The sequence below is a fragment of the Phyllostomus hastatus genome, unplaced genomic scaffold (genome assembly GCF_019186645.2).
Source record: "Phyllostomus hastatus isolate PE091 unplaced genomic scaffold, TTU_PhHast_1.1 phas_scaffold_193, whole genome shotgun sequence".
Lineage (NCBI taxonomy): Eukaryota > Metazoa > Chordata > Mammalia > Chiroptera > Phyllostomidae > Phyllostomus > Phyllostomus hastatus.
Window position 1 is genome coordinate 3,071,970 of NW_025334015.1, and position 22,468 is coordinate 3,094,437.

Sequence of the window (22,468 nt, forward strand, 5' to 3'; positions counted from 1 at the left end):
AAGAGTGTGGTTCTAAATTGATGCTTTTAAAATCAGTTTGCACACCGATTAAACCTGAATGTTATTAATAAGAATACAGAAAGCAAGAGAAGGGAAAAATTAACACATCTTCTATTTAATGAGAAATTCTTATGCACAATGCCATAATTTGCTCATTAACTATAAAACCCTGTAGATTATTTAGAAAAATGTAAATGCCGAATATCTATATAACAGGTTCTTCCAATAGTTTTGTTTCCAATTTTACCTTATAAACATAGACAACCTGTAGTTTAGCTCTTAAACACACCAATGCGAGCTTTGTGCAACTATTTGAATAACCATTTGCCAATGTAAAGGCCACCTGTTCATCTTCTCCCTCAGAAATAAAAAACATTAATACTACTTAAATGTCACTTTCATCTTCAAAGCATTTTACTCACAGTCAATAATTAGTTTTCCAACACCCCATGTAAGGAAGGTACTATTATTTCCACTGTATAAATAAGGAAGCCAAGACAGTGATTGCTAGCCCCAGGGAGGATTAAATTTCAGAATCAGAACTCAGGCTATCCAGTCTTTCCAGACCCTTGCTCAATTTAAGCCTCTTTGTAAAGCTGAAAATACTCACAGCTTGCCCCCTAGTTTGCACAGATAATCAGCAAAACATCCCAAGAGGCCCAGCTTACCTCAGGAGGTCTAGAAGGGGAATTATCTCTTTCTGTCACAGTGACAGCAGAAAACAAGTGTCCTTGGCACAGTCACCTTCACAGCCCCCTTCTCCTTTCATAGTGCATACTCGACTCCATCAAGAGACCCAGAACAGATGGATGCCATTTCCTAGGGGACAAACAGAAAAAACAGAGATTTTTAAAAGTGCAAGTTAACTAGTGTAGACAACAAAAGAAAAGCAATAGAACCCAAAGAGGCATTTTAGAGATGTTAAAGGGCTCTGAGCGGATAGGTCAGCTGGCTAGGTCATCATCCCCATTCTCCATGGATGTGGATTTGATCCCTGGTCAGGGCACATATAAACATTAACCAATGAATGCATATATAAGTAGAATAACAAACTGATGTCTTTTTTTCTGTTTCTCTCTTTCTCCTTTCCTGTTCCAAATCAATAAATTAAATATCTTAAAATCAGGTTGTAGTTGATAAAATCCTTATAAAGAGCACTTTGGCAATAAAGCTATGATGGCTGAAGAGGAAACTGGCCAAAAAGGTAATGGTTAATTCTTTGTGGGAGTTGAATGGACTTGGATACTAAAGAGAGATTTGGCCTGTTTGAATGTTTTATAGTGAACACAATTTTTCAAATAAATGAAAGGACACACAATTACAAAGGGAAGCACAGAGTGTGTAACTCTTTGGTCCAGGCCCCAACTCACCTGTCCTTTCTCTGACAGGCTCTGGAAACAGCAGCCAGGGTGGCAGCTCCTCCCAGTCCCATCCTCCACCATGGGCATTCATTTATCCTCATGCACTCTTCAACACTTACTCATCTCATTCTTTGTACCATTGTTCCCAGTCTGGGCAAATGACAGTGAACAGTGTCTCACCTCTCTTGGAACTTACATTCTAGTAATGGGAGACAGTCAATGAACCAAAATAAAATGACAGTTGACAGACATTGGTAAGTGTTACACAGAAAAATAACCACATGGGCCCTTGCTTGTGTGGCTCAGTGGATTGAGTGCAGGCTGCGAAACAAGGGGTTGCCGGTTCAATTCCCAGTCAGGGCACATACCTGGATTGTGGGCCAGGTCCCCAGTAGAGGCCACATGAGAGTCAGCCACACATTGATGTTTCTCTCCCTTTCTCTCTCCTTTCCCCTCTAAAAATAAATAAATAAAATCTTAAAAAATATAACCACGCAGGGGCATACCAAGAAAGTGATGGAAAGGAAGAGACAGGTCACTTTACATGGGTGCTCAGAGAAGCTGCTTTGGGAAGATGATGTCTGAGCAGACCTGAAAGGGTGCAGAGAGAAGTGATGAGAATCTCAGGAAGAATCCCATGTGCATCAGCAGGCATGAACTTGAAGGGACAGAAGGAAGCCAGTGAAGGGAGAGCATCATCTGGAAGGGAAAGTGGTTGACGATCCAGGAGAGAGGGAGAAAGGACAGCATGTAAGGCTCCGTAGGCCCCTTATGTGCTGTGGGTTTGATTCTATGGTAGTATGAGAATACTGTTCTGGAGAGTTTTAAACAGAGAGCCACATGCTCCCATTTCTGTGTTCATAAGGTTCCATGGTTCCTCTAGGAAGGATGGTGCCCTGGGAGGGCAGAGTGGACACAGAACGGCAGCACCCCAGGAAGATGAGGATGGCCCTGGGCCTGGAGCGGCACTGTGGAGGTAAGAATGGCTGGGTTCTGAGCACAGTCTGAAGGCAGACTCAGATGGACCTCCTGAAGGGCTGGATGGGAGCTATGAGAGAAACATGGACAGAAAAGTAACTTATCAGGTATCTGTGTCACAGTGCAGTCTAGCAAGAAATACGGATACACTGACAAAGGGAATTTTTAATCTTTGAAGGGCAAGGGGCTTGCCAAGAAGGAGTCCATACAAGAAATGTTTGGTTGAAAATTTTATATAACCACACTTAACCCAGAGTTCAACAATATCTAACCCCAGATGGTTTGGAAGCTACTTCTGTCAGCACACATCAAATGCTAGTAATCCATCATATAAGCCTGGTCTGTTTTTTGAGGCCTGTTTTCTACCATGCTTTCTCTTTTTTTATGTTGTTTGGAAAAAACTAAAATCATGAATGAATGCTTTGAGAAGGTCTATTATCTGTAACGTTCAATAGACTCCTTATCTATTTTAAACTATGGAATTAAATCAGGGAATAAGATACCCATACATATATATATATAATGTGGTTTTATTCAGCTTGCTTTAGTCTATGCTTAGAAATTGGGCATATCATCTTTGGCTCCTGCCTACATCATCCTAGGGCTATGTTCTATGATGGCTCAGCAGCAACTTTTCTTCAGAAATTCTCAGCCAATAAATGGTCTTTATTGAGTTGGCCTCCTTCTTTCTGGATCCACTTACTGTTTAGGTCCCTTCAAACATCACACAAAAATAATCATGTGGAGATAATATACCTTCTTAGAAATTACACTAAGATTTCATTTAATTTACCTTTTTCTGAGCCATATGATTTTGGTAGGCCAATTTCCTTTCCTTGGAATATGAAGAGCTGAGACTACATTACTTTTAAGATGCATCACCAACTTTCAAGTTCTAGGTAGTCTGTCTCCTTTTAGCCTGATTGTGATGCTTTGCCAGAGGGGAGAGACTGAGACTCTGCTCCACTGTCAACAACAGAAGGGCAGCTGAAGTCACTCAGCAGCTCAAGCTCACTGTCCCAGTCTGAATGACCTGGATTATCTCCTAAGACCTATATTCAAAATAATACAAACAAAGTTACTGCAGAGGAATTGAAAACTGCAATTCATTTCCATGAACTTAATCCCTGACCATCACCAACACCATCAAGAAACTACTTGAGAAAACTGCCCTGTCTGCTGGTCTCTGAGACCCAGACAACTTCATCTGGGCCACAGGCTCTGGGGCAGCTCCCCAGAATTGCTCAGAGAAGGGCTGCAGATGAGGGTGAACTCTGAAACCCAGGCTTCCTTCTCCTTGGAACAACCACCTCTCTTGTTTCTCTAGTATCTACACCAACAGAAACACCAATGTCAATGACAAGTCCATGCACACTGCCCTCTCCTCTTTACCTCATCTACCTGGGGCACTTTCACTGATTCCATGTCTCCTGCCTGGACTCTCCTTCCTGTTCCTCCTCTCCAACTCATCAGTGACACTGTCATGCCACCTTTCCATCAGCTCTTCTTTGTGAGTTCTCATGTCCTTGAACTCCTGTGGCACTTCTTATCCTTCCAGCCTCTGCCAAAACTTTATCTCTATGCTTTAAACCTCAATTTCTGTTCAGAACAGAAATAAAATAGCAGCAAGAATAAAAGGGGGGGGGCTAGAATTAGCTTTATAACCTCATCTCACACCAACCAGTCTTCCTAAGTCCAGATGGCAGAGGCATTCTCTCACCCACCAGTCTAATGGTAGAAACAGAGGATTCTCAATGTACACAGTAGAGCAAGTCCCCGCAAGATCAGAAAGTAACAGAATCATAACTATGGCCAAGAACTAGATTTCTCTTCAAGTTTCAAACTTTCACAATTTTCTATAGTTATTCCAAAATAAACATAACTCTCTTTCAATATGCTTGTATTTTTTAACAATGGGAAGGACCATACCATAACTCAGGGTGAAGCAGCCCCAAGTCCCTATATTTGTAAACACATAAAAAAAGTAAAGGAACACTGTCACTTTGCACTGGGGTCACTGTCTTCTTCTGAAAGAGAGATTTCAAATCTCCTTCTGGAATGCAGGTCTAGTCGTCCTTTCCAGCATCAACTACAGCAGCAGTTTCCAAATCCTCCTCAGGCAGTGCCAATTGTATCTGTGTGAGGTGGATCCAAGGCTTAATTCCCATGAGTTTTAAACTTTGTTTTAAAAGATTTTATTTATTTATTTTTAGAGAGGGAAGGGAGGGAGATAGAGAGAGAGAGAGAGAGAGAGAGAGAGAGAGAGAGAGAGATCAATGTGCAGCTGGGGGTCATGGCCTGCAACCCAGGCATGTACCCTGACTGGGAATCGAACCTGCGACACTTTGGTTCACAGCCTGCACTCAATCCACTGAGCTATGCCAGCCAGGGCCTAATTCCCATGAGTTTTAGAAAAGAGTTTGTTGTCAGTAGGATGTCTTAGGGACCAGTCCATTGTTTGGCTAGCTGCTCCTCAGGGCCTTGAGTCTTCTAAATCTTTAGTAAGATTCAGTCTCCTGGCTAGAATAGATGAAGGGGCTCATCAGATGGATAAATGAACCTGCAATGAGCACACTTGTGCAAAAATGATTAGTGCTTGCTGTAAATGTTGCACTTATTGCTTAATTTTTGACTCATGCTCCCAATATAAAGGGGGCATTCCTAAAAGGGTGGTTTGGAAGGGTCTCCCATAAACTATTTCTAAAAGGATTAACTTAAGCCATTTCTGGGTACCACCCTAATTCAGAGCAAAGCAATTGGGTAGTGGGTCTTTGAGGGGAAGACTCATCCCTTATCATACAGGGGTGGGGTTGTTGGCTCTGTGGCCTCTACTTCAGGGGCAGCTCATGAAGGGGGTGGTGGTGAGGAAGCTCCTCCTGCCACCAACTCTGGGTCTCCTGGGTTTATAACATTGATGAGGTTATCTCCTCATTCTCCCCTTTTTCCCCTGTGTCTTGTTATCAGGAAGAGGTTTCAAGGCCCCTTCCCTTCCCTGCATCATCAAACAGACCCTGTCTCTGGTTCAGTCCTATTATGCAATGACATAAATGTCTTGACATAATGGATTTTGTCCCATTTGTGTAACTGTTGGCAATACTGTTCCAGCTGCATAGCAGTACAGTAATCTAGGGAACCATTGGTGGCCCACCTTTCCCCACAAACCAAAACATACATAGGTCACACAGTACTACAATTATGAACCAGTACTTCCTTTGACATTGCTCCAGTCCACTAACATTGTACCTAGTGGGCTCTCTCCAGGAGCCAACACAGAACAGCCGTTATTGGCCTGGATATACAGGCCTAAAACTATTTGGGCCTATGACTAGGCCCAAAACTCTGAAAGAATGCAGGCAAACTGTGAATATATAAATAAACTTGAACTTACAACTCTGTCTCTCAAGCAGGTTTTGGGGTCCTGTCTTCTGCCAACTGATGTTATAAAATGTGGCCCCCAAGCAATGGCCTCCCCAAAGCATGGCCAGTCATCATACAGACCCCAGTTTATAGCCCCCAAAGTTAGGTAATCCTTCCTCCTTCTCAGAGCCTATCCCCTTCCCAGACCCATTGCCTTTCCACCTGCTAAGTGTTTTTAATCAGCTGATGCCTCTAGTGGGTGTGCAGAGGATTTCCCAGCAACTGGGAAAACCCACAGTCCTACTCCTTGGGGGTAGGCCCTGGCAGACCCTGATCTGCCGCCAGCAGCTAGGGTCCCATCTGGGTCACCATTTTCTGTTACTTGATTCAAACAGTAAGGTGTAGGGGAGTCCTACCACTTGCCACCTACCAGGCAAATCTCCAAAGATGGAGTTCGGTGGAAAAGAAAGCAATCTTTTAGTTAATGGCAAGTTTCTGCCTAAAATAGCTGGGTAAAAAAAGTAAGAGGAAAGACAAAGTCAGCATGACATCAAAAATAGCTATTTAAATATTTGTCATTAAAACTACTACAGAGGTTCAAGAAGTGAAAATAACAGAAGAACAAAAATCTGTTCACAGTGCCAACTGTTATCACTAAGGTCTTTGGAAATAACGGCAAATTTCTGCCTCAAAGCCTGCTTGCTCTAAGACACCCAAAGAAAAGTCACCCTATCATCTTTTGCCAGCTCAGTTCAGGGTTGCCCCAGGAGCCTCTTTTCCCATTTAGAAATATCATAAATATTGGTGGCTTAGCTGGTCTCCAGTCGCTGTCCAGCTTCAGACATCTTTCAGAGTCTGTGCCCTCAGGTATCCACTCACAGGCCCACGCTGGCCTCCTTTGGTAGGCCTGCTGGTGACAGTTGACATGCCCCACCCCCTGCCCAGGGGAGGGGAAAGAACCAACTGCCTTTTTGCTTTCCAGCACACTCATTTTCAAAAGTCCTCTCCCAGAATCCCATGAATGCCAAAAGCCAGAGGGAGTGTTCAGTCTTCCAACCAATGAGGGCCAGTGTCGGCCATATCTGCCTTTGCCCTTCTTCTGGCCACCATGTTTAGCAAGGGGGCAAAGTCTCCAGTTATGCATAGCTCAAATCCCTTCTCCATTTTTGCATTTTCGGGGGTGTGTGTGCCCCCATTACAAACTGAAGAGGAAAGGATGTTCGAACCCACCAAAAAGTGCTTTGGGCTTTTTGGTGGTTATTCAAGGCTTTCCAGCATAAGAAAATCTTTCAATATCCTACTTTTGATCATGGAAAAGGACGGGAAGTCCTAGAAACCATTCTGTTATGTGTGCTCTAAAACATATGGACTAATTCCTAACTTGAGCACTGGTTTCATGAAAAGCTACTTTATTAATTGCTGCTGAGCACAAGAGAGTGGGCTTTCCATTCTCAGGGAGGGGAAGCTTTCATGGATCCATGGGGGAGAAGTTTCTGTACATCTATGATAATATCTGTGCTATTACCAAAGGCTTTTTATGTTCTGTCCAATATATTTATGACCTGTTAAGACCAGTGAGTCCTGTTAGAGCTTACTCACAGCACAACAAGACAATAGCTAAGCACTGCCCTTGGGTTTAGAAACTTTTTGATATTTCTAGTGTTATGTGCTAATCTTTGAGAATTTCCCTCCAGATGTGACTGTTGATTTAGTGAAGACTAAGGTCAATTTTCCAGAATCCTCACTCATCTAGATTTGTACATTAATATGAAACCAAATTGTTATCATTTCTTCTTAAATCTATGTTTCATTTTCTTTCATCTACAAGAGGCCACAAACTGCCATGGTTTGTTTTGGGTTTGCCTTCTTATAACACTTTCCACCTTTGGCCTCTTGAGTCTCCACTATGACACAGCTCTGATCTGAATCACTGGACTGCTTTCTCATTTCCAGCCTCTTGTAGTGGGTGGGCCCAGGACATGTCCTTAAAATGGTGTCCTCCTCCTGTCTCTCAACAGCTGTCTGTAACTTGCTGACTCATGCATTTAAGCTCTGGGGCTCTGGGTGGGGGACTGAGACTCATTTTTAATTTGTGTGAATCTTGACCTTTAGCATAAAACCCGAGTGTATGTTTGATGAGTGACTGGCTGTTCTGTGGCATATGTTATGTTGCAGGAGAAGCCCTTGTCTGAAGCTGGACACCAGCCTCCAGGGCTCTATATCACCAGAGGGCAACATCTGCAACCAGACTGCAACTTCCAGAGCCCTGCACCACCTAAGGTCAACAGCTGCAGCCTGAACTGGAGCATCCAGAGCCCTCAATGTACCACCCAGTCACACTCTGCTGCTTCCCAGCCCCATGGTGCTCATGAAAGGCTGGAGGAGGAAGAGGGGCAGTTCTTGTTGTTCAGGGATTTGCTCCTCATATTGAATGCAAAATAGGTCTACATCACACATGCTCCTGATTCCCACAGAGTTGCATTTTCATTAACCCTCACTGTAAAAAAGTATTCATTACATGAATCCCATTAGACTTTCAGCTGCAACAGTTCCCTGAATCTGTGAAGTCATGGGAATTTTGCACTAGGATGTTCGCACCCACCAAAAAGTGCTTCAGGCTTATGATCTCATTTTAGCTTTGGTGCTTCTACATGTGGTTCTGAAGAGTGGGCAGCTCCAGAGTGTAAACCCACATTGGCTGGGCACCATCATAGGGCCTGTGACTATGGAATCCAGAGCCCATCAGACCATTCAAGTTGTGAATTAAACAAGAGATACGGTGGTTCCCATGTCAGAGGTGAAAGGCAGATTCGCCAAAAATGGTCAGAAATCAATTTCCCTGCTGACAAAGTCGATCACTTCCTGTGTCTCCAGGGATAACTGAGAAGTACATCCATCACTTACTTATAATCCCTCCTGGCCACTGGTCTGGGATAGATGGATGAATGAGTTGACTGGTTTTTACACTGGTTTTAGCCAGTAGACTAACAGTTTTCCAGTTTTAGCCACAATCTAAAGGAAAATGGTATGCACTGAATCATAAGAAAAGAAGTTAAAAAAATCTATGACTTAAAGAACAGAAACTTTTTACAAGTTCAAGTGGAAAATGTATTTTAAATTCCTCTAATCCAACCATATTTTGGGTCTCTCTTTAAAAAAAGGTTGTATAAATATTTTTTAAATCATAGTATCTTTGTTCAGCCCCTCAAATACTTTTTGATATAAGCAAGACACAACCAAATAATAAATAGAAAGATAATATACAAAAATAACAAATATAATGTAATAAATATATATGAAATTAATTAGTGGTCTCAAAAAAGGTCTAAAATGTACAGTATGGTCAAACCCAATACTCAGTGTTCACAATGATGGTGTTGGCCACCATTGACAAAGTGTGCTCAGGGCCTCATGCCTGGCCCACGTCATCACTGGCTGTGCTGGGCACAGAGTGGGATGAAGGAGGAGGCCCTTGGCCCTGAAGAGTGAGGACTGGCATCTTACCATAACCACAGATCCTCCCATAACATTTACGAAACAAGCTAACAGAAGCCTTGTTCGTTTCTTCCTAGTTATAAAAAAAATCTTCAAGATAAAAATTAAAGTCCCACTGAACACCATGTAGGTTACCAACTGCACAGAGCAAGTGAGAAAAGCCACATATGCCAAGAGGTCCTTCGTCTTGGGCTGGCTCACAGGGAACCTGCTGGCTGCCTTTGAGCCAAATACTTTGGGAAAGTATTTACAGCTTAAGTAAATACAGCATGTAAATCCTGTATTTACATGCATTTAAAATGGAACCCATTTTAATATGTTTCTATATTAAGCCAGGGATTCACTTTGTAAGCTTCCATAATGACATCTGTCTACCTCATACTTTCCCCCAGAAGCTTCTTGTGTGCAAAAGAACTCAGATTGCTAAAGGGTGGCCCCTATTGGAGTGAATTCCTCGGTTTGGATCAGTGGTTTGCAAATGGGCTCTACAAGCCACGTGGAAGGAAGGACAAGGGTCTGGAGCCCCTCTCCAACATCCTGCCCCCTACTCTTCAGGGAGCATGTATTTTTAAATCACTGGAAACTCTCTCTTGAGAAAGCACTGTCGAGTAATCCAAGTACATTGGAAACATTGTTTATATACTCTCAAATTAATTCACTTAAAATAGTATTTAATATACAAATGCAAGTCAACATGTCATCAAACACTGGGTGCCTGAATTGACATATATAAATGATCACATTTGGCGTCTCTAGAGAAGTGACCATCTAAAACACACAGGTATGATTCACAGAGCACAGGTGGGTCTTGCAAGACTCGTCTTAGGCCAGCACAAGGATGAGGAACATGGCCCTGACCCAGGACATCCCGAGTCTCCTACATGTTCATCGAATGCTCTCAAGGCTCTTGTGTTTTCATCTCCTTGCCCCACATTGGAAAGATCTCACCTCCCACATCACCATAATGAGGATGCAAGTAAAATGTCCCCAAGTTGTCAATTTTCTAAATTCTATTATGCAGTGGTTGATTAACAAAAAAAAAAAAAAAAAAAACACGTTAAAGTTTATTGGGAAGAAACACGTATTTACATCTTTCTCAGCATGTTTTCTTTTGTATGACATATTTCTCTAAAGATCAGTGGGGATGGGTGAAGCAGGGGAAAGTGGTGGGGGGAAAATGGAGACAATTGTACTTGAACAACAGTAAAAAAAATGTGAAAAAAAATAGAAAGGAAAAGGATTATCAGTCCCCCTTCCTGACGTCTTCTCCATGCTGCGGGTGGAAGGAGGTACGCTCAATTGGGAATATAGAAAGCTGTCCAAAGAGAGTTTCCAGAAACCATCTCTGTCTCATGAGGGGAAATGTGGAAGTCAGGTTCACGCATGTGAGATGGGTGGGGAGGCTGGGGAGAGAAGGACAGGCATTTAGGACTTCGTCGGCCCCCAGTGCTTTGCTCCTCACTGTGGTGACTCCTCTGCAGATGGCAGAGGAATCAGAAGCTTTGCCCACATACAGGTGCAGGAGCTGAGGGGGCCTTCCACTGTCCTGATGGAACAGGGCCCAAAATGGTGAGGGATAGTGGTCTGGGAGCAGTGTCACTGGTGAGAACATATAATGTGGCAGCCACTGTGGAAAAGTTTGGCGGCCCCGCCATAAGTTCAAAGTAGAATTGATGCAGGACACCCGATGTTCCTGTAAGGATATACCCAAGAAAAATGACACACACAAAATATTACACACAAATGTTCACAGCAGCACTGTCCATTACAACCGAAGGGGGCCACAATCCACATATTGGTCAGTGGATGACCAGACAAACACAATGTACTGTAGGGGCAAAGGACAGGGGAATGGGAAGTGACCACCTGACAGATACAAGGCCTGCTTTGGGGGCAATGAAAATGTTCCCAGGCTAGACAGCTGTGATGGCTGTACAGCACTGTGAGTGTACTGTACTGAGTAATGATCCATTTTCTGTTATGTGTCATTTACTATCACAAAAAAGCTTGTAAGTCATAAGTCTGTGTCTTCTTGAGACAACACATTTTCACCTTTGGATATTAATGTTGCAGGAACTTTAGCAAAAAAAAAAAAGACTAATCTTTAGCACTTTAGCAACAGGGAGATTGATCTTAATCAGAGGGTCAAAGTTGTAATAAGTTTTCTAGGAACTAATTTAATGCATATCAACCTGCTGTATGTATAAGGAAATAAAATATTGTGTGTTTTTATCCTTCCAAAATGTACTCTTGTTTCTTAGCCAAGATAATGCCATGCTAATGCCAAAGTTCTGAAGTGGGACTTCATCGGAACCATCATGCTCTACACATTTGAGCAGCCCTTCCAGATGCAGGAACACTCTGAGACATAACCAGCCCTTTCTCAGCTCTGGATCCTGAAGCTCAGGGCAGTTCAGAGGACGTCCATCTGGCCCACCACCACCCAGTCTGCATCACCTCATGCAACCAAGTGTTTAGATTTCAAAAAGCAAGTTCTCTTGCACTTTACCATCTACTTCGCCTCACTGTGTCACTGCCCGAGAACAAGCTCTGTCCATGGACAGTCCTTATAAGGAGGGACGACTTACACACCCATCCACGTTGCTAACAACTGGCTGCTGCCACCTTTATCTGGAGTGACTGTAATGCATGTTAATTTACATATTTTATATGGCTTTATCTTTTCTCCTATTTTTCATCTGCAGGTCAGAAAATCTTCAGCAAAAGTGGCAATCTTTCCTTGAAAGGTACATACTTTGTTGGAATATATACTTTAAATCTTTAACCCTTACTGAAAGAACACAAATCTCTGCAAAGCAGTGCCCCTAAACCATCGCCCCTCTTCTCGGTAGAAGCCCATAGACTACTCTATTTGCACAGAATTCTCTGCTCCCATTGACTCTGGCTGCTCCTGCATGTAATGTGCTCAGGCTGACAAGCATGCTCACTTATTTCTGAGGAAGTTCTGGTTTCTCTCTTACCTTTCCCTTCTCCCCCACCTCTGCAGTAGAGCCAAAGTTATTCCCAACACATGCACTCCATTTCGCTACTGACAGGTTACACCACTGATGGATTCTCAAAGCAACTGCTGCTTCCTATCCTTGAACCCCAGAGTGCAGGGCCCTCCCATCTAGGCAGGGAGGCTTTCAGGACTGACTTGCTGCTCAGCACTCATGTGATTAGGACAACCGGTTATTCTGGGGTCATGTCTTATTTTCCTGAAATAGTTTCGCACATTTTCTTCCAACCCATGTTTTCATTGCTGAGTTTATTTATGTGCCATTAAAAGAACTGCAAAGCATAACAAAAATATTAGCAACACAGATTAATTTAAAAATGAGTGAAGAGCTAATCCATCCTACTCTGTTTTGGGTCCATACTGAATTGGATTAGGTACATCAACCAAGGACAAGGACAAGACAACACTCCCCTGACAATCCAAACCCGTGCACCTGTAAGTGCTGTTAAGAGCAAACATCAAACCCAAGTTCCATATTTAGGAAGAATGAAGGAGAGATGAGAGAGAGAGAGAGAGAGAGAGAGAGAGAGAGAGAGAGAGAGAGAGAGAGAGAGAGAGAGAGAGAGAGAGAGAGAGTGGGAGAAAGAGAAAGAGAGAGAGAGAAAGAGAGAGAAGCAATAGAGAGAACATCTTTAAAGCACCATGGGGAAAATGTGTTTTCCTGAATACATGTGTGACCATGTGTGCACACGAGTGAATCCTGGGTGATAGGAAGAAGATGATCTGTGGCAGCCACAGCACTTAAGCATGGAAGGAATGTTGTCTGGTCAGCATCTACCATGTTCCTTGGATCCTTCTAATACCAACTATAGTGGTTCACCATAGTCACTTTCACAAGCAGATCCTTCCTACTAGAACGAAACATTTTTCCAATTGTTGCTACTTAGATACTGAGTGATGTGGGTTGTTTCCACAGGTTTTTGTTTTCTACAATGCCATTGAAAAAAAGATAACCTTACAGACCATATACACTAGAGAGTGCTTATTAGTATCTCATAATTTTTTACTTTACAAAAGATTTCATGGGAGAACTTTAAAATTGTATTGAAGAGTTTTTAGAATACAAAAAGATAGCAGAACTATTTGTGACTTCTAATTAAATCCCAAGCTAAAACCCTGTTGCACCCAGGATGTTGATGCTCAGTGCCCAGCAACATGGGGAGGCAGGCTGCACCCAGGATGCTGATGTCAACCCACAACACCTGGGGAGCCAGTTTTTCCTAATGCTCTGGGAGTGGTTTCCCACCACATATGTACAATTTCACACTTGGCTTCTGGGTTCCCAGCACCAGGCAGCCTCCCTTGATCACTGCCGGGCAGGACCCCCTCATTGGGGATATAGAGTGGGCAGTGTCAGGGAAAGTTGCCTCCCTTCCCCTGCCTCAGGAGTAGGCTTGAAATCCCCAGAAGGTGAGGGAACATCTGTTAAACAGTCAACAGCTTGAAAGGATAGCAATTCTTGACAGATATATTTCATTTTGAAAAAATATTAAGAGTGAACGTTGACTAATATGTTTACTTTGGTCCTTGTGATTCTGAGTAATAGGGAGATAAATGTTTAAAAGGATGAATATCAGGTTCAAAGGGGTCAAGTAATTCGCCTAACATGTACAGATTTAGTCGGTGTCAAAAGAAAAATTAGAAAACTTGAAACACTCTCAGACAGAAACAGCAAAACTCAACACGGTGCAGCGTACGGGCAGGCCTGTGCCTTCCAAGCCAAGTAATACATTTTAACGTGCTTTCTCTTTGCTTTTTAACTTCTTCCGCCTGGGCTCCTGCCTTTGCCAGGGTCCCTGCAGCAAGGGGGCCCACGATGCTCACTCAGGCCACACGGCCTTCTTTATCCAGATGCCTCAGGAGAAAGGCACCCCAGGGTGGTACCCACACTCATGGAAAGGTAGGTTTGATCATGCCCATCACCATCATCCTAAATCCACATCTGCATTTTTCTGTTTAGGTCATGAACATCCCCACATTGCAGAGGCTGCCCTCCTTCCTAAGGGACCTGAGGACGCCCTCTCCCCTCCTACCCTGGGGTCCCCAGAACTGCAAGGCCAGTTCACCCTCATGTTCAGGCACCCAGCCAGGCACCAGCAGGGAGAGGTGAGCAAGGACTTCATTCCTTAAACACACTCAGGCCCCAGAGCCCATACTCCGTGTGGAGGTAGGAGGGGGATGTGCCAGCCAGTAAGGACCAGGACCCACTCAGACCCCAGCTTAGAGGAACTACACAGGTCTGAAATGCAGACCCTAGTCAGGGTTGCCTCTTGCTGGTTCTTCCCAGTAAGAGGCAACCCTGTGTCTGATGAAGCCTCTTGGCTGAGTTACTGTTTGCAGGGTGTGGGGAAGAACCACACGTTAACATACAAGGGAGCCATCTGCCAAATTCAGAATATGGGAAATTCCACCCCCAAATGCCTCAGTTTCTCCCTGTTCTATTCTCACAACCAACAAGCTTAAAGTGGAAATGGTGAAGGTAAGGTTGAGTGAATTAAACTACATTAGTGATGACCTTACTTCTTCCAGGCCAGAAGAAACCTAAGATGAGGTCACTCAGCACCTCTCTCTTCTGGTGCAGCCGTCAGACTGGTCAGGAATACCAGGGTCCAACCTCACTGCCTGCAAAGCCAGGATGGCTCTTAGGAGTTTTTCTCATGGACCTATGTGAGGGTGATACCCTGCCTGGCCCTCTTCCGGTAGGTCTCATTTTGGTCTTCAGTAGCACCCCCTGAGTGGACAGGGGAGGACCCTGGAAGGTGAAGTGTTCTCCCCCAAGTCTATCCCCTAGTAGTTTTCCTTAGACAGCCCCTGGCTTTGCCTAAGAAGCTAGGTAGACATTACTTTGAAGAATAAAATCTGACTGCAGAGTCATAAGGCAGATACAACAGGAAAAGACATTCTTGTCTGTTCCCCTGGACTCCGCAGAGAAGCCCTGGCTGAGGCTCAGACCAGGCAGGATAGGTATGTGTGCAGGAAGCTGAGTCCACCCCAGCTTCACACTGTGGCATCGCCTGCTTGAGAGTCACACTTCTCTTGTATCACCATTAATACGTATATCTTCAGCTGAGTCTACTCAACCTCACAACTCAAAGATCTCACATGGAGTTGATTTGTTTTTTAATGGCTTATTAAAAATTGTCCCCCTTATTGTCCCCCTCAGGACAATAAGAACCCTTTGATCCTTACAGAATATGTCCAGGAAAAGACCCAGCATTTGACTTTATCACAAATCAAATTCTCACTGTTAACACTTATTGAGTGTCCCAGGTGCCCCCCAAGCATGATATTAATGTCGGGAATCCTTTGCTAGACATGCAGAAGTTTGTCCTGTAAGGCCACATTAGCTGTGACCAAAGGCTTGTGTCTTTCTCAGCAGATTTGGGGGAGCTGCAATGATCATCACCCACTTCACAAATTCAAAAGAGAAGCCATAGTGAAGAATGTGCCCTGCCCATTCAGGGTCACACAGCAAACGAGCAGAGTAACAGGTTTCAAATCCATGGATTCCTGACTCCAGCCCCGTGACCCCCTCCAGTGCCAGCAAATGATAGTGAAATGTAGCAAAGGAAATGAAGGACTGGTGGGAGGGAACACAGTCAGATGAGGACAGGAGTCGTGGGTTGTGAGCCATAGAAGAAAGGGGCGCCTCCAGTCACTCAGTGGGGAAGAGCGACTCCAGTGAGAAAGGACAAGTGAGGCCAGAGAGGCTGAGTGAGCAAAGAAAGGCCTTTGAAGCAGAGAAGTTGGATTTAAAAGTATAAATTCCCTGAAAAGAAAAATCAGACTAACACGAGTGTTCAAATTGTTTCAGTGTATAGATGGAGAGTGGACTGTTGAGTAGAAAAATATATAAAGAGACACGGGAAAAAACTCCCATTTTTCGTTAGTCCCTGACCTCCAGCACAGGTACCTCACCTGCCCAGGTCAGCCTGTCAAGAAGAAAAGGTTGTACTCGGGGTTTATGGATACTAAACACCACCTACTTTTATTTCCTACAGGATATGTATTCCGTTGTAAATAAAAAGGGCCACTCACCAGAAACATCTTTTGAAAATCGGCCAATGTAAAGCTTTGCAGAGTCATGAAGGAAAATCTGAATTCAGGGCACAAAGTGACTGGAAATCCATCCTTATGGTAGCATCTGTCCCAACAGTAGGGGACATTCTAGCATTGTCTACACACAGATCTCTGAAACCAGAAGACTGGCTTCCTCCACCACGACTGCCCAAGAACCAAGACAGGTGTAACAGAGTGAGAAGCCAAAACCCTGGAAAGCCCTGCACCATGCCAACAGTGCAGGAGTCCGTGTGGGGAGGAAAGTCCACATGTTAGACACGCTTTCCTTTATGTCACACCCCAGGGGCCCCCTTCACTCCAGGACACTCCATGGAAAGCAACAACAACAACAATAGTAATTTAAAAATATATACACACAGAATGTTTAGTAAAACAAACATCCTGATTTTGATGAAATCCTTATCATCATCCTAATGAAGGCACAGTTTCCAAAAGAAAATTCATACTACCTGTTTGGGAACAGTTCTACAAGTTACCACAGTTAGCTCAGTGAGGCCACTGGAAGGCTTGTTCACCTCAGCGTCATCGTGCCTGTCCCTCGGTGCTGTAGCTGGGAAGCCCTGTGGGGACATGCCCAGCCCAGGGCTCTATCCCATCCTTCCAAGCTGATGCCCTTTGTCAATCAACTTTATGCTTAATCCCCTACCAACACTTATGGTTACATGGTAACCTGCTTCTACCACATGCCACTTCTTATAAATCCAACATGTAAAGTGCAGGCAGCAGCCAAAGTTACTTTGGAATTCCAAAAGCTTAATAGACTTATACCCCCCAAAAAGACATAAATTGTGAAATGATACTGCAAGACCAGAAGTACCCAGTTACATTTCCGTAAGAGGACTAAGAGACCATGGAAAGGATGTGATCAGTCTGTGCTGGTCCTTGTGAACAGTGCAGAACAGCACTGTGGTGATGGAGGAAGGACTACAAACAGGTTGTTAAAATGGGCTCAGACCCTTGATTTCATGGAGGTATTTTCTCATCCCCCATTAATGCTCACTTCTCTGATAAATCCTGACAGGTCAGACAGGCCTGAGGGTTGCCCCTGTACACTGGGACCACAGTGAAGCTTGCAAGGTGGGCACCAGCCAAAGGAGTCCTGCCCTCTAAAGGCCCACACATGGAGCTGCCTTTGCAGTGAGCAGGGTGGCCCATGGGCAACTGCCTATTTCCATGCTGGAAATACAGACTAGTAAGAGATGGCCCTTCTAGGGTACAGTACAAGGCGTCCCAAGATTTCCTAACGTCTGATCCTGGTGGGATCACACTACCAACCTTCCAGGCCTTGAAAATACCATGTTGAGCTGTCTATACTGCTGGGCTACAGCCAGAAAGGAACACATCATCAGGACCACCCTGAGTGTGCTGTGGGCGAGTCTATGAACCAAGGTCCCACAGTGAATGCCCTTGGCATCTTCCATGGGGGCCATGTTCTGGTGGCACCACACTCAGCCTCAACAGTGGGTCCACAGCACAGGGTGCAGACAGAAGGCAGGAGACACAGGCTGGAGAGCAGGCAGTTTGGTCACATCTGGCAAAGGCATTCCTGTACCTGCTGAAATTCCCAAAGTCTGTCAAGCTGGATGCTTTCTCCCAGAAAATACACTGGGATGAGTCCCTAGGAAATAGTGACAAACCCCACCTCCCATGGGTGCACATCCTTCATGGACAGGTAGGAGAGGACTAGCGTTTTGTCCACATGCTTCCCTGCTCTATCCCCAGTCCTCAAAACACAGCCCACCACCAAGAGCCACTCAGTAAGTATCAGGAGGGACCCCTCACTGGCTTATCATCATTGGAGTTGCCACAAGGCTTTCCTGACTGAGCTGCTGTTAAGAGAAGTCTGGGGCAATGTACTGAGGCCAACAGATGCAAGGTGTGCCTTGAAGCCAGCAAGACCATGTGAGAACTTCCCCTCAGTCTTGGACAAAACAGTTAAAGCTTCCTAAATTCCAGAGGCCCAATTCTGTGGTATTAAGACACATTCTTCAGCCCTCTACAATGACCAAGTTTCCAGTCTCCAGCAGGAAGCTTCCATTTATTTATCTCCAGCAGGGATACTCACATGCCTGAAGCTATGATACCCCTGAATTTTGATGAACTTTCTCTTGGAGAATATAGCTACCTCTTCCACTCCAGGGGTGGCCAGAAGTAGCGTGTTGTTACACCCTGGGGACTGGGAATAGTTCCCACATCTGATGCTTCCAAGTCCACAGAACAGGACTTTATACAGTGAGGCAAAAGGAAGAATGAAGCCATTCTGAGTAGTTTCCTCCCCAGAAGCACCTACACCTCAAGTCAGAGGGCCCAGTAATGTTCATAGGCAAGAGCCTTTGACTGTGTGCATGTGTGTGCATGTGTCACAGAACCTCTCTTGCTAGGGATGAAGAGCACTGTGTCTAACATGCACAAGCACAACAGGGACCAGGGTTTCTTTTCAGCAAACTGAGAGGATTTGGCATGAATTACCACCAGGACTTGTTGGCCTGGACCAGCTCACTTACTTATATGCAGAGAGGAAGAGCCTGATGATGAAGGGGCTCATCTTCATTCCCACCACATCCCAGACTCTGATTTTGAGCTTCGAAGTTTAGGTGGAGATACCCCAGCACCTTGTGGTGTGCCCACCAGCGTGGAGCTGGGTCTGTGTCCTTTGTGGAGTCACTGTTGGAGGGGCTGTGAAGGAAAGTAGGGACTGAAACTGAGTTTTTCAGCTAAACATTTTCTCTGATGTCCCCAATATACTGGTCTATGAGAAGTGTGTGTTCTGTCCTTAGGCTTCTGCAATAGTTGTCTGGAGCCAATGCCTCTCTCCTACCTCTTTGGGCTGCTGTCCAGCCTCAACTGCACTGTTCTATAACTGGCATGATAGCCTACTACCTGGTCCAGTGTCTAGCCCCAGCATTCTTAGGCTGCCCAAGGCCCAAGGCTCCAATGGATCAACTTCTTACCTGACCAAAAAGATAAGGAGACCTCTCACTTGGATGCCCTGGGGGCAGAGTTCCCACTTGGAGCCCAAATTGGTGATATTCACTCTGACAGACCAGGGTCTTGAAGTACACTCTTCAGTTCCAGATGTCTGGAGTGGCAGAGTCATTTGATCTGCCCCAAAGACTTCAGGAAGGTGGGTGGTTTAAGGGCAAAGGGACAGCCCTTGAGTCCCATCTCAGTTCCCAACCAGGAGAAGATGTGCTAGAAGACTGAACAACATCGAGGTAAGATTGGCATGGCACCACAGAAATGCCCTGGGCTTTGGAGCTTGACAAGCCAGCTGCAACTCTTGGCCCAGTCACCGAGGAATGTGTGATCTTGAGCCTAGTGTCCAAGGGCTGGTGTCACCAGGGCACAGTGATGATGGCACCAGCTGCTCTGGTTTTTTCCTGGCATGACTTGGTGGTGGGGAGATGTGTGCCCCATGGTTTCACTCCCACAAGCCTTCCAGCTGGTGTGGCCTATTGAGGGAGACACTGGGTTCCCATTCTCCTCTGCTATGGGGGAGGAGATGTTGGTAGGAGCCCAGAGCACCTCATGGGGCCACAACAGGCCTCAGACGATGCCAGCTCTCCCCCAAACTCCCCCCTGAGAGCACATGTGAGGCAGGCAATACGTCAAGACCCACTGGCATTACACAGAAGGACATGTCTGTCCTAAGAAAAATCCCTAGAAACCTGAGCTTTCCAAGTTTCAGAAACTTCTTCATTTAAGAAGTGAATTTCAAAGGTTTTGTCTATTGGATGCTTTATAAATTTGAATAAGATGTATTTAGTCACTTAACCTCAATAAAACTGGGAGAAATTGACAATTAAAAAGATAAAAATAAATAAATATAACTTAATAAGACAGTATATATTTCACCCCAAACATCCTATGTGGATTACACAAAAATTATCTTAGTTTTAGAGAGAGATGTAACCATTGACAAAAAAGGTTAGCTGTTGAACTAGGCCACCAATCATAGCTTTATTTAGTCTAATGATTGAAAGTATTTTAAAATATGTTCTCAGACATGTTTTGAAAGTACCCTGAAAGTTATTTCTCTGAGAAAAATGGTTTAAATATTTTCTATCAACTCGAGTTTTTCTTGAATTCTTTCCCATTCTGTTAGATCAAGGATTCACAGATGATCCTACAATTTTTTTTTTGAAAATGGTCTGAAGAGCTTCAGGGAAGACATCACCTCTCTGTGGGACAGCCCCACTGGCTGTGACCACATTGAGGAGGCTCCCTGTGCCCTGATCTAGGGAACTGTCCCTGGGGAGACACAGACAGCCAGCGTGCCTGGAGTCAAGGCCAGGGTTCACAGAAAGCAGTCAGATGGCGCCACTTGGAGCCCAGAGCTCACCCCCAGGTCAGGGACATCCAGCTGCTCCTTCATCTGCAGGCTGGTACACAGGATACAAAGAGTCCCATTGTTCCAGGACCACAGGGAGTACAATGTGACACCTCTGTGCACAACCTAGCTGCTCGAGCCAACAGTTTTTTAAGATTAGTGTGTCCAGAGTCACTACTGACCTTTCTTATATTTCCTAATACTATTCAACCAAAAAGTCCTCGGATCCTGTTCAGATTTAAGTGAATTTTATGACAGCAGAATGTACATGAGGCACCTTAAACTAAGAGGTCCCTGAGACCATTTGTTTTTAGTTGGAACACTGCATGAATACTGAGCATCTTCCAAGAGCCTAGCTCATCCCACCTGAGGTTTCCTTTTCCTTGATCTCATTCATTCATAGTCGAGAAAATCTTCCCACCCAATGTACTTATGTCTTTCACTTCCTACCATGTTTTAGGACATATATTTTGAATTGTATTTCATTGCAATAAAAGTCCTTCCATAAGTTAGTGGCTGAGACACCACTTTATCTGCTCACGATTCATATTCACACTTTGGTGGAGGCTCCTTTAGGCAGTTCTGGTCTCAACTGGGGTCACTCGTGTCCCCTGTGGTCAGCTGCCAGCTCACCTGGAGTGCCCTTGTATGTCTGTCAGCTGGTGCTGGCTCTAGGTTGGTCCCCCTGTTTTCAACAAGCTGGCCCAGCCTTCTTCATATGGTAGAAAGAGAGTTTCCAGCAGCAAGAGAGATGCTGTAAGTCGGTGTGGGAGGGAACTGTGAAGAGATTCCAAAGACACAGAGCTATAGACAAGTGGGAGGTCACTATTGATGGAGAGCCTTTACTGCTGTCTGCCACACGTGACAACCAAAGCTCTTGGCAGTAGCACCCTACACACATCCTGTCACTCAACAGCTTAAACCCTCCACTCCTCAGACCAGCATTGCCCAAAGCACAGTACAAGCATGGTAGGAAATAACTTTGAAATAATAACTGCTGTTTTCTCAGGTACTCCTTGCTGCTACACTGCTTCCTGTCCCAAGCTGTTTTAAAAGACACCTAAAGCATTTCCTCAAGGAAAAGCCGGTACAGCAGAATACGAGGAAAGGCACTGTCTGATGCTTTTGAGTTTCAAAAGTTTAGTTTCCTAGGAAACAAAAACAATTCATGGCATCAAGATTTAGGTGGAAATCTCACAGGAAAAGCCCCAAACCATTAGGGGTATGGGACATTTCTTCCTTCCATTTCTTAAAGAGAGGACAAAAGAAAGCAGGAAGCCCTCTAAGGGCTAAGATGGGGACCTGGAGGTTCAAAGACTCCTCATTCCTCCTCATAGAACAGGTCAGTGACCTTATTCCCATCACTTCCAGAATCATAGAGAAGTAATGAAGACAGCTGACTGCATTCAAATGAGACCTGTCTTAGCAATAGCTGTAGAGACCCATTTCCCAGGACCAGATTGCAATGAAAGCATCTGAGATGTTCTGCAATGAAAACAACATACAAATGACACAGAGAACCAAGTAAGTGCCAACCCACCATTCCCCCACCTCCTAACCCCTAACTGGAAGACCCCAGAACACAGACACACTCATGGGGGAAATGGAGAGACCCTGAACTGCTGCTATTCTGAGAATAAAGGCTCAAATTAGAAATCAAAAGAGTTCTTTAAAACTGTAGAACAGTATATTTCTTACCTATATTGATCACATATCTACAAATCTTTTGTGCATATAATATTATAAGCATTCCCGATGATATGGGGTTTGTTCAAATAGAAAATTATAGTAAGACAGAATTAAGCAAAAGGCATCATAAGGTGTCCAAAGTGGCACAATCAACATTAT